The sequence below is a fragment of the Mastigoproctus giganteus genome, chromosome 4, assembly GCF_048544385.1.
Source record: "Mastigoproctus giganteus isolate SK-2022 chromosome 4, ASM4854438v1, whole genome shotgun sequence".
NCBI lineage: Eukaryota > Metazoa > Arthropoda > Arachnida > Uropygi > Thelyphonidae > Mastigoproctus > Mastigoproctus giganteus.
Genome location: NC_143578.1, coordinates 144,942,274 through 144,955,038, shown reverse-complemented (window position 1 = coordinate 144,955,038; position 12,765 = coordinate 144,942,274).

Genomic DNA, 12,765 nt, shown 5'->3' with positions numbered 1-12,765 from the left:
CATTGTGTCAAATTCATCTGTTGTCTCTACCGTTCTCCCAACTGGATGATGACGAGAGAGGTAGCAGAAGTAAAAGGCAAAGGAATGGGTTTTAATTTCAGAAAAGGAAATTACGATGCCTTAAGGTACTAAATGGCCTCTATTAACTGGGTAGATATCGTGCAGAAAATGAATACATTTGAACTGTGGTACGCTTTTAAAACATTAATCACAGATGCCTTGAATGCGTATATATCATTAAAAAATAATACTCCACGAGGAGGGTTCCAAGTTGGATGAATAGTGAAGTTGCCACATTACTTGAGCAGAAAAAGGTGGCATGGAAAGGTTACAGAGCAATAAAAAGTACTGAAGCCTATAACAGCTACAAGGTGATGTGTAATAGAGCCACAGAAAAGGTTCGACAGGCAAAGGCAGTTTATGAGAAATCACTAGCAAAGAGGGGGAATAAAGAATTCTTCACATATATAAATGCCAAGAAGAGCAGGACAAACCAGATCGGACCTTTACGTAAGGGAAAGGGGATAGTATTAAATACACCAGCTGCCGTTGCAGATGAACTCAACAGTTATTTTGCATCGATATTTACAAAAGAAAAACCTTTTGTGGCCATGGGAAATTGTGGGAGCGAAGTTAAAAAATATGTAATTAATGATATTGAAATTTCACAAGATTATTTAATGAAAAAAACTTTCGAGCCTACAGATGGTTCAATGCAAACGAGTGCATTGAACCATTGAGGCTAATTATGCGAGCATCACTAGACTCTGGGGAGATTCCCTTGGATTGGAAAAGTGCAGATGTATCTCCCATACATAAGGGTGGCTCTAAAAGTGAAGTTGGAAATTATCGACCTGTCAGTCTGACTTCAGTAATAGGGAAAATCATGGAGGCAATGATCAAGGGTGGAATTCAGGATCATTTGGATCGAATTGAAATTCTCAAGGATACTCAGCATGGTTTTGTAAAGGGAAAATCATGTTTAACAAATCTGGTTCGCTATTTCGAAAGGGTCCCTCACGAGCTGGATTTAGGGAATAATTTCGACATTGTTTATTTAGATTTCAGCAAAGCTTTTGACTCAGTCCCACATGAGCGGTTGCTTTATAAGCTGGAACAGGTTGGAATCACTGGGAAAATCCTTGGATGGCTTCAGGGCAGGAGGCAGAGGGTTGTGATAAATGGCTATTCCTCAGATTGGGTTGATGTAAGAAGTGAGGTTCCCCAAGGATCAGTACTAGGACCACTGTTGTTTTTAATTTTCATAAACGACATTGATGAAGGGATAGAGGGCGTGATGTCTAAATTTGCAGATGATGTTAAAATTGGTAGAGTAGTTAATGATCACTGTCAAGCTGAGCTTCTTCAAAGAGACCTAGATAGACTTTAGGAATGGTCAGAAAAATGGCAGCTATGCTTTAATCCAACAAAGTGTAAGGTATTACACCTGGGAAACAGTAATCCCAAAATAACTTATTCACTGTGTGGAGTTCAACTAAATCCAGTACTGGAGGAAAGGGACTTGGGTGTTACAATATGGTCAGACATGAAATTCTCTGAGCATTGTAAACAGGTTGCAAGGAAGGCCCATGGTGTCCTATCGATGATCTATTGAACTTTTGCAAGTAGATATAGGGATGTGATAATCCCATTATAGAAAGCTTATGTTAGGCCACACTTGGAATACTGTGTTCAAGTATGTAGACTGCACCTAAAGAAAGACATCGAGCTTCTTGAAAGGGTGCAAAGACGGGTGAGATCAGCAAAAGGGCGTCCTTATAAAGCAAGACTTCGAATATGTGGGTTGCAGAGTTTGGAAACTAGACACCTTAGAGGAGATTTGATTGAGGTGTTTAAGGCTCTGAGAGGCATCAGTAAAATGAATGAGGACAAAATTTTCAAGATTATAAATGATGCTAGAACTAGGGGACATAAATTCAAGTTACGGGGGGAAATGTTTAGATTGGACTGCAAGAAGTTTTATTTTAGCCAGCGAGTTATAAATTACTGGAATAAGTTGCCTTCATGGGTGGTAGAGGCCGACAGTTTGGGGAAATTCAAAGGTCATCTGGATAGTACTTTCGGGTAAGGGAAGTGCATAGGATGATAGGTTTAATTTCCTTTTTTTTTTATTAATTATTATTATTTATTTATTTTTTTTTTTTTTTGTTTTTATCATTGCTTTGTTCGGATTTTTTTTTTTTGGCTGGTGCAGCATAAGCCATAGGCTTTCTTGCACCATGTGGCGCCATTACTAATACTAACTCCACTAATCACTTGGAGCTCTTTGACTTCCTCTCTATGCAACTTGACTTTATCCAGTCAAGCTTTCCTAACAGTGATGTAATTTTCCCTGGTGATTTTAATGTTCACAACTCCAGCTGGCTTCCATTTTCTAGTCACACCGACCCAGCTGGTCGAGATGCTGAGGCTTTTGCAATTGCTAATGACCTTGCACAGATTGTTCAATTACCTACAAGAATACCGAAAAATCCTAACCATACAGCCAACATGCTTGATCTTTTTCTCACGAACAACCCTTCTAAGTACACGGTCGTCTCTTCTCCAATGGAGCCTTTATCGCATGGCTATTCCCAACCTAGTATTGTTTGGCATTACAAGAATGCAAAATGGGATGACCTGCGAGATTTCTTTTCTTCTTTTCCTTGGTCGGACTACTGTTTCAAAACTTCTGATATTAACGTTTGCTTAGATCGTGTCAGTGAAATTATTCTTATAGGAATGGAATCCTTTATCCCACACTCCTCTTTAAAATCTAGCCCTTTATCTAAAGGTGCCTCCGTAGCCAGGTGGGCAGGAGCAGCAGTGCGTAGCACATACTTCTTGATTAGACCGGGGTTCGACCCCGTGACCACCAAATAGGGAGGATGCGGAAAGGTCAGGGAATGGCCACTGCATATCCCCGGAGCAATATGGCCTTAGTTGCTAATGCTCCTAAAAAAAACCAAATAACACAAATAACAACAAATAACCTTTATCTAAACCTTAATTTTCCCATAAATGTGCTAAGGCTGTTCAAGAGAAGAACGTTGCATATCATAATTGGCTTGGTTCCAATTCTTCAGTTTCATTTTCTGCCTATACCAAAGCTCGCAACTATTGTAAAGCAGTTATTAATCAGTCCAAACTAGATTTTGAACAGGCTAAGAGTAGAAAACTTGCTTCTTGCCCTAATGGTAGCCGAGTATTCTGGCATCTTCCCAAAGCTATTGGCCGCAACTTTTGCCCATCTCTGCTCCCACTGCTGTCAAAACCAAATGGTTCTGTTGTCACTTCAGCCAAGGATAAAGCTGGCCAGCTAACATCCCATTTTTCTTCCAACTCATGTATTAACGATCTTGGTAGAACACCTGCCACCATTCCCAACACGCTCCATTCAATGCCTCCTGTGGTCTTCCGTCAAAGAAGAATTTTGAAGAATCTTGATGCTAAGAAAGCTCCAGGTCCTGATGGTATTCTCCACTTGTTCTCAAAACCTGTGCTCCTGAACTTACTCATGTTCTTTGCCGCATTTTTTCATTTTCTTATTCCAAAGGTGTTTTTCCTTCTGCTTGGAAATTTGCTCATATTCAGCCAGTTCCTAAAAAGGGTGACAAATCCCTCCCATCCAATTATCGTCCTATTGCAATTACTTCTACTCTTTCTAAAGTAATGGAGAAATCAATTAACCGCCAACTCTTAAACTAACTAGAAACCTTCCGTCTGATCAACGATCGCCAGTATGGATTCCATCAGTGCCGACCCACTGGTGATATTCTGGCTTATGTTACCCATTTATGGACAAATTCAATGGAAAAGTTTGGTGAAACACAAGCAGTTGCTCTTGACATCTCAGAGGCTTTCGATCATGTTTGTCATAAAGGCCTTCTAAACAAGCTTCCATCTTATGGTTTGCCAACTGTTTTTTGTAATTGGTTATCCAGTTTTCTATCTGATCCCTCACTAAGGGTGATGGTAGATGGCTTTCTGTCTTCTAACTTCTCCACTAATGCTGGTGTCCCCCCTCCAAGGTCCGGTTCTTTCCCCCACTCTTTTCCTCTTGTATATTAATGACCTTCCATCGACTGGAAATCCTATCCATAGTTTTGCCAATGATAGCACATTGCATTCCACTTTCCATTTTGAGAAACCAATTCCTTAAATGCCGATCTCCAGGTAATTCTCCAGTGGGGCAAAGACAACTTAGTTGATTTCAGTCCTTCTAAAACTCAGTCTTGTCTTATATCGCAGAAAGGATTCTTCTGCTCCTATGCTTATCTTTGGTGACACTCTGATTTCTAGGCAAAATGATCTCTTTTGGGGATTACCCTGACTTCTAATCTCTCTTGGCACAAGCACATTAACTTGGTTTTCTCTTTCGCTCTCAGCGTTACTTTTCTTCCAAACAGCTGTTCACTCTGTACAAATTGCAAATCTGCCCTACCATGGAATACTGTTCCCACATTTCGGATGGTGCCCCCATAACCTCTGTCAGGCTTCTAGATTCCATTTTGAAGAGGGCAGTTAGGTTAATTAATGACTCTCTAACAGAGTCTCTCCACTCGCTGTCTCATAGATGTACTGTTTCTGCTGCATGCCTTTTCTACAAATAGTTCCATGGGCACTTTTCTTCTGAATTGGCTTCTATAATTCCTGCTCTCTCTTTCAAAGCAGTCCGAACACGTGCCGCCAACATCCATTACTGTCCAACTTCAAACTCACAGAGCCAACTTTTCATCTTCCTCATTTATTCATTCAACTGCTGTTTTCTGGAACAACCTTCCTTCGTATGTCTTTCCTGAAAATTAGTCTACAGAAGTTCGAGTCTAATGTCAACAAATATCTTCTTTTGTCTTCCGAACCTCCAATCCAAGCATGGTACTAAGTACTATAGGTTCTAATACCTCTCGTGTTTGGTGGTTTAATAAAAAAAAAAAAAAAAAAAGAGGAGGGGAGGGGAAAAGGAAGAATTTACTGTCTCATCGTATTACGCTTATGATTTGGAAATTTGGAAATTGTAGATGTTTTTTTTTTTGGCGAAAAAAAGGTAGCAAAGTGGTTTTACTCGGAAATCCGGTGTGTGTGACTACCCGTTCCTGTTAGTAGAGGTCCTGAATTTGGGTGTTCTGTTGTTAAAATTTAACTTATAGAATATTTGTTTTAAGTCCCATTCTTCAGAGATTATTATTAGTCTTTGTATGTTTATTGATCTGTTTGTTGATCTCATGCCGACCAGGCTAGCCAGGTGGGTAAAGTGCCTGCCTGGCAACCCAAAGGTCGTGGGTTCGAATCCCGCCTTGGGCTTGGATCAAAGTACTGCAAAAACCTTGGGAGGTGCATTATGGTTACAGAAGCCGATGCGCCAACAACTACCAAAAAAAAAAAAAAAATAAATAGTTGATCTCATTGCTAGTCTCTCACTGGTTTCTAATTTAAATTTTGTCTTGCTTGTCAATTATTATCGCATTTTCGAAGGAGGAGTAATGTCCTGTGTCTAAGTGGTGAGCTACGAATTCGGAACTATTATTTTTTTCCCATTTGGTCTGTTCTTTCTTTGTTATTTGCAGCTACTTTTAAACTGCTTTTATGTTTTTGGATTCTTGTATGTAGCGATGTTCTCGTCCTGCCTATATATATGCAAGCGCAATCCGGTGTGCAGGGGATTGCAAAAACCACGTTTGTTTGCTGTTTGAAATTATTGTTGTTTTGTTGATAGCTGAGCTTTTTAGGTATGTCCATAGTTTCTTCGAGCTGCCAAAGGATACATTTACTCCAGAATCTTTGACTATTTTTTTCAATGTTGTTGGTACGTTTCAATGTACTGGAGCCCTATCCATTGTTTTTTTGGTGCTGCTCGTTTTGGTTTTTTTACTTCTTTTTTTCAGCTGTATTTAAGGTGCCGTTTATGAGCCATTTTGGGAAAATCTATTCTTGAGTGTTTCGATCTCCTGTTTGCATTCATCTTCTGTTGTTGTTGTTATTTGGTTTTTAGGAGCATTAGCAACTAAGGCCATATTGCTCCGATGATATGCAGTGGTCATTCCCTGACCTTTCCGCATTCTCCGTATTTGGTTCATCCTCTGTAGATGAATACCTGAAAGCATTGTTGAACTGGGCTATTAGGATTGATTTTTGTGAGAGAGGGGGGGCCATAGCTTTAAAAAAGTAAATATATAATTCCTCTTATTGGTAGGTTGTCGTATATTTTTGTGTTGATTTTGGTGGAATTTCTTGTTAATGTTAAATTTAGGAAGTTGATCCTGTTGTTTCCTTCATTTTCAATTGTGAATTGTAGCCGATAATCTACATTATTCAACTCATGGAAGGTGGTATTTATGGTGTGTGGTTTGCCTATAAGCAGACAATTGTCTAAGTATCTTCCATAAAATTTAAGGGATTGGGAAGAGTACTTGGAAATGATGTGGCTTTCTATTTCCAGGAGGTAAAATTCAGAGAGATATCCACTTATGGAACCGCCCATTGGTACCCCATATACTTGTTGGTAAAAATCTCCTTCATGGGCGAAATAATTCGCTGATATCAGTATATTTAGCAAGATTGTTATATCTGAAATATCTAATTTTGTTGTGTTTTTAAGTGTGAGATCGTTACGTAACATGTCTTCAGTGGCCTTCACAGATTTTTGAGGGTGTACGTTTGTGTATAGTGATTTTGTATCGAAGGAATATAATTTGTCATCGGATTCTAATTTTATATTTTTGATTGACGAAAATAGGAGTTCCGTCTTTTTTATGCTATATCGGAATAATTCATTAGGGTTTTAGTATGTCAACCATGAATTTTGCTAAGTTTGCTGTTGATGTATTTTTGAAGCTTACAACGAGCCTCAATGGTTTGTCTGGTTTATGCAACTTGGTGACTCTGAATATGTACGCCAAAAAAAAACAAAAAAAAAAAACAATAGGGCTCCAGTACATTGAAACGTACCAACAACTATTGAAACAAACTTCAAAGATTCCGGAGTAAATCTAGCCTTTGGCAGCTCCAAGAAACTATGGACATACCTAAAAAGCTCAGATATCAACAAAAAAACAACAGATTTCAAACAGCAAACAAAAGTGGTTTATACAATCACCGCGCACCGGATTGCAATTGCGTTAGCATTAGTAGAGGCATATGATGCAAGAAAGCAAGCTTATGAAGCATCAGCCAAAAAAAAAAAAAAAAAAAAACTGCTCCCATTTCACCCCTCCGTTCATTCCAAATACCTGTCCAGCTCAGCCTTAAATTTATTTCGGCTATCAACTCCCACAACAAGAAATGGAAGTCTGTTCCACCAATCGACTACCCGCTGGCTAAAGGCCGTACCTCTATCCTACAACTGTCTTTCCTCAATTTGAATTTATGCCCTCTCAGGTGATTATTCTGAGTAAGAGGAAGAATCCCATCAGCATTTAAGCATGTTCAAACCATTCAAGGCTTTATACGCCTCAATCAGATCACCTTGCAGGTGCCTAGTCTCCGGACACTGTAATCTGCAAAACTTATGCCTTTCTTCGTAAGAGCAAGGCGCCTCCGTAGCCAGGTGGGAAGAAGCAGCAGTGCGTACACACGCTTCTTGATTAGACCGGGATTCGAGCCCATCACCACCAAATACGGACGATGCGGAAAGGTCAGGGAATGACCACCGCATATTCTAGGAGCAATATGGCCTTAGTTGCTAATGCTTCAAATAACAACATAACAACAACCTTCTTCGTAAGAGCAACCCTTCGCTCCATTCACTAATCTTGTTGCCCTTCTCTGTACTCGTTCCAACATCTCTACATCCTTCTTAAAATGAGGCCTCCAAACCTGTATACAGTACTAAAGGTGTGGCCTGACAATCACCTTATACAAGGGGATAATCACCTCCTTATCCCTGCTAGAAAAATTCCTGTATATCATTGACAAGACACCATGAGCTACTGTTGCAGACCTTCTGCACTGCTCAGAAAACTTCATATCTGCCTGCACAATTCCTTTTCATTTTCTACCACTGTCAGAGTAGTACCACAGAGTTGATACGTTACTCTGGGATTACTGCTTCCCATATGTCAATGTTAAACTTCATTTGCCACCTGACTCTCTTTAAAAATTACAGCTGTGAAAAAGCAATGCGTTTGCCATTTTATTTACCTAATTTTTATTTTATATTGTACTTTATACGTAGTCTTATAGTTCTAGTTATGCTAGTTATTTTTTTTTTTTTTAAATTTAGATAAGAGTTTTTGTAGATTACTATTTAATATACGTAAAACTGTTGTTTCGTTTGAATCTTGCAGCCATTGTTTTTGCATATATGTAATTTGAAGTGGTAGGGAATTCAAATTTTTAATTGTGGTAACTAGGTAGCTCTAACGTAAAATTATATAGCGTAATATGCATCACTGCATTTAGGATTTTATTAGATAGTGTAGTATTGACAATTAGTTAATTAAATTTATTGATCTTATTAATTTAAAATATCATGCCCCAGACTAGAGCAGAAAAGCAACGGGCACAAAGTGGCAGGAGTGCTGGGACTCGGGGGGGAAGACTGCGGGGGGCAATTCTCCAATGTGTCACAGCCTAAAAGAATGTGCAACTTGTGAAATGTTTGCCGAACTCTCTGGAACAGAACATGTTCTAGCCAAGGAGGATGCCTTTGTGTGTGCCAGGTGCAGAGAGTGTCTAAAAATTAGGCATCAACTCAGTGTTCTAATGGGCACCTAGGAGAGCTTGAAGTGTAGGGTAGATGCCCTCGAAGAAACTAATATGAGGTGCCCATCAAGCTCTCGGCTGCCCAACTCAATGCCAGAGCTCACTCCTGGGCATTAGGCAACACAGTGGCAATCTCCAAGGCAGAATGCACGGGTCCCACAGGAGTTAGTTATTGTTGGTGACTCTATTGTCAGGGAGACGGGAAATATATTGTGTAAAAAGGATAGATGGAATAGGACCAGGGTCTGCCAGGCGCAAACGTCGATGACGTTGTAAAGCATATATCATCTTTTAAGGGCACAAAAAGTGATATTGTTGTACGTGATATTGTTGTACAAAAGGTGATATTGTTGTACACCAATGACATTAAGAGTAGGAGATCTGCAGATTTACTTAACAAGTACAGGTCAATGTTGCAAAAAGTCATGAGTTAGGATTAAATTTGAATGTGTCTGCAATTCTGCCCAGACACGTTAGGAGGGAGTACATGATGTGACCCTTGTCAATCAATTCAGCCCTGGAGGGAATGTGCAAGGTTCAAGGTGTAGAATTTTTTTCAGTGTGGTCTGTGCTTGTTCACAGGACAGACTGCTTCTGCAGGGATGGGATACACTTAAATAGAAAGGGTGCAAGAATATTTGCTGATGCTATCGAGGCAGTGTTAGGTGGGTCGAAAAACTGCTAGCTTGGGGGGGGGGAACATAGAATAAAAGGTTAAAAGTAGCTGCAGGCAGAGGTGAAGGCGATTCTTGCATAAGCAGTGGAGCGGGGGGTTTCAGGGACTGATGGCAGTCATCGTGAAAAAGGTGGTTATATGGGATGTGTTAGGGTAACTAAGAATAAGAATAGGTGCATGTATACCAATGCTAGAAGTGTAGTAAATAAATTTGAAGTGTTGGTCAAGACATCAAAGGCAGATATTGTTGGGATATCAGAAAAATGGTGTCTCAGATATTAGGAATGCAGAATTGGAATTTGGGGAGCACAATGTGTACAGAAAGGATAGGAAGGGAGGAGGTGTTATGCTATTAATTAAGAAAAACAAAATCAAAAGAAGTGCATCCAGTTGATATAAATGAACAGTGCACTGTTGAGTCAGTTTGGTGTGACATAAGCACTGCAAAAGCAAAAATAAGAGTAGAAGTGTGTAAGACTTGAATGAGTACAACGAACAATTGTACAGAGAAATAGAGTGGGCTAGTCAATCAGAATGTCTTATAATGGGAGATTTTAACTTCTCCGATATTGACTGGAACTTGTGGGTTGGTCACTTGTACACTAGTAAGACTTTTGTGGATTTATTGGATGCAGCAGCATGTTCGAGAGGCAACTAGAGAGGGTAATACTCTTGATCTGGTTATCAGCAGTGATCATTCTTGTATTAAAAATTTGCAGATAAAGGAATCACTAGGTGGCAGTGATCACAGTGTACTGATGTGGGATTTACTTAAAAATATAATTACCATCAGGGGGTAAAGGAAAGGGTTTTTGCTTCTGTAAAGGTGAGTACAGTGGTCTCAGACAGTTTTTAAATTCTGTACAGTGGTATAAACTGATGATGTTACAACAGCAAAATTCTAAGTGGGAAGCATTCAAGGAATTAATCTTGGAAGCTACTAAAAGTTTCATACCTATTAAGAAGTATTATTCAAGGTTTAGACCTAAATGATAATCAAATGAACTAATGAGACTCGTGACAGAGAAGAAAAATGCATGGGATGCATATAAATTATCAGGTGACACAGAAGCCTATGTAGATATAAGCTAGTCTTTAATCAAGTCACAAAGGAGGATAAGGCAGGCGAAGGTAGATTACGAGAATTCTTTGGCAAAGGATGCTAAGAAAAATAGCAAGGATTTCATTACTTATATAACTCTAAAAGGAAAGGGGATGAATCTGATTGGTCCACTTGATATCGATGGTTTGACTGTTGATGATCCTGCTCAGATAGCAAACAAATAGAATGAGTATTTTGCATCTACATTCACACATGAGTTATTAAGGTTTGAAAATGCCTGAAGGTTATCAAATTGTAGCAGGGTGCTTAAGGATTTTGTAATAACTGAGAGCAAAGTGGAGGAGAAATTGAAGATAAACATAAAAAAGGCACCCAGGGTGGATGGGATCTATCCATTTATATTAGAGGCGGCGGCAAAGGAAGTAAGCAAACCCTTAGCCATAATTATGAGAGCATCCTTGGATTCAGTGGAGGTCCCCACGGACTGGAGATGTGCAAATGTATCCCCAATTTACAAAGGGGGGATCGAAGGGTGACGAGTAATTACAGAGCAGTTAGTTTAACTTCTGTTCCAGGTAAAATAATGGAGTCACTGGTTAAAGATGCATTGCAGGATCATCTAGACAAGACTGCAGCAATAATTCAGACACAGCATGGGTTTGTTAAGGGAAAGTCTTGTCTAACAAATTTGATAGGATAATATTTTGTGGTTACAAAGGAACTGGATGCAAAAAATAATTTTCATATCATAACTTGGATTTTAGGAAAGCTTTTGACACTGTTGCGCATGGAAGACTACGGTAAAAATTGGAGCAGAATGGCATTAAAGGTAAGTTGCTACAGTGGATAAAAGGATGGTTGAGTGGGAGAAGACAGAGGGTGGTAATCAGTGGGTGCTGCTCTTCGTGGACTAATGTTATTAGTGGAGTCCCACAGGGTTTGGTGTTGGGTCCACTGTTGTTTTGTATATTTATCAATGATATTGATGAAGGTATATCAGGCTTAGTGTCGAAGTTTGCAGATGATACAAAGGTTGGCAGGGTTGTTAATGACAGTAATGACAGTGTGCTACTGCAACAGGATCTAGAAAATTTGGACAGATGGGCTGAGAAGTGGCAAATGAAGTTTAACCTTGACAAATGGAAAGTACTGCATATGGGTAGAAGTAATCCCAGAGAAACATACCAACTGTGTGGTACTACACTTAAGGTGGTAGAAAATGAAAAAGACCTGGGAGTAATTGTGTAGTCAGATATGAAGTTTTCTGAGCAATGCAGACAGGCTGCCAGGGCAGGTCATGGGGGTCAAATATCATGTCAATGATATATAGGAATTTTGCTAGCAGAGAAAAGAAGGTGATTGTCCCTCTGTATAAGGCAATGGTCAGGCCACGCCTTCAGTACTGCATACAGGTCTGGAGGCCTCATTTTAGGAAGGATGTAGATTTGCCTGAGTGTGTATAGAGAAGGGCAACAAGATTGGTGAGGGGAATGAAGGGATCCTCTTACCAAGAGAGGCTTAAGTTCTGAAAATTGCAGTGGCTGGAGACTAGGCACCTGCGAGGTGATCTGATTGAAGTGTATAAGCCCTTTTGAATGGGTTGAGTACGCTGAATTCTGATGTGATTCTTCCACTTGTTCAGATGATGAACCTAAGGGGGCATAAATTCAAATTAAGGAAAGACAGATGTAGAATAGTTGTGTAGAAATTTGCCTTTAGCCAGCGGGTGGTTAATTGCTGGAACAAACTTCCATCTGTCATTGTAGAAGTTGATATGTTATATAAATTTAAGGAGGAACTGGACAAACTTTTAGAGAGAATTGTTTTGTAATTTTTTTTTTTTTTTTTGGCTGATGCTGCATAAGCTCATAATTGCTTTCTTGCACTGCCACTACTACTACCACCTCTCAGTCCATCTGCTCAACTTTTCTTTACAACACTGCTAACTTTCGTATCGTCTGCAAACTTAGACATTAAGCCTGATATACCATCATAAATATCATTTTTAAATACAGAAAATAACAATGGACCCAAAACTGAAACCTGAGGGAATCCATTAATAATATTAGTCCACGAAGAGCAGTGTCCATTGATTACCACTCTGTCTTCTCCCACTCAATCATCCCTTAATCCCTAGTAGCAATTTGCCTCCATTGCCACACTGCTCCAATTTATGCAGCAGTCTTCCATGTTCAACAGTATCAAAAGCCTTTCTAAGATCCAAATATATGATATCAAAGTTATTCCCTGCATCCAGTTCCTTTGTGACCACATCATAGTATCCAATCAAATTGGTCAGACAAGACTTCCCCTTAACAAAACC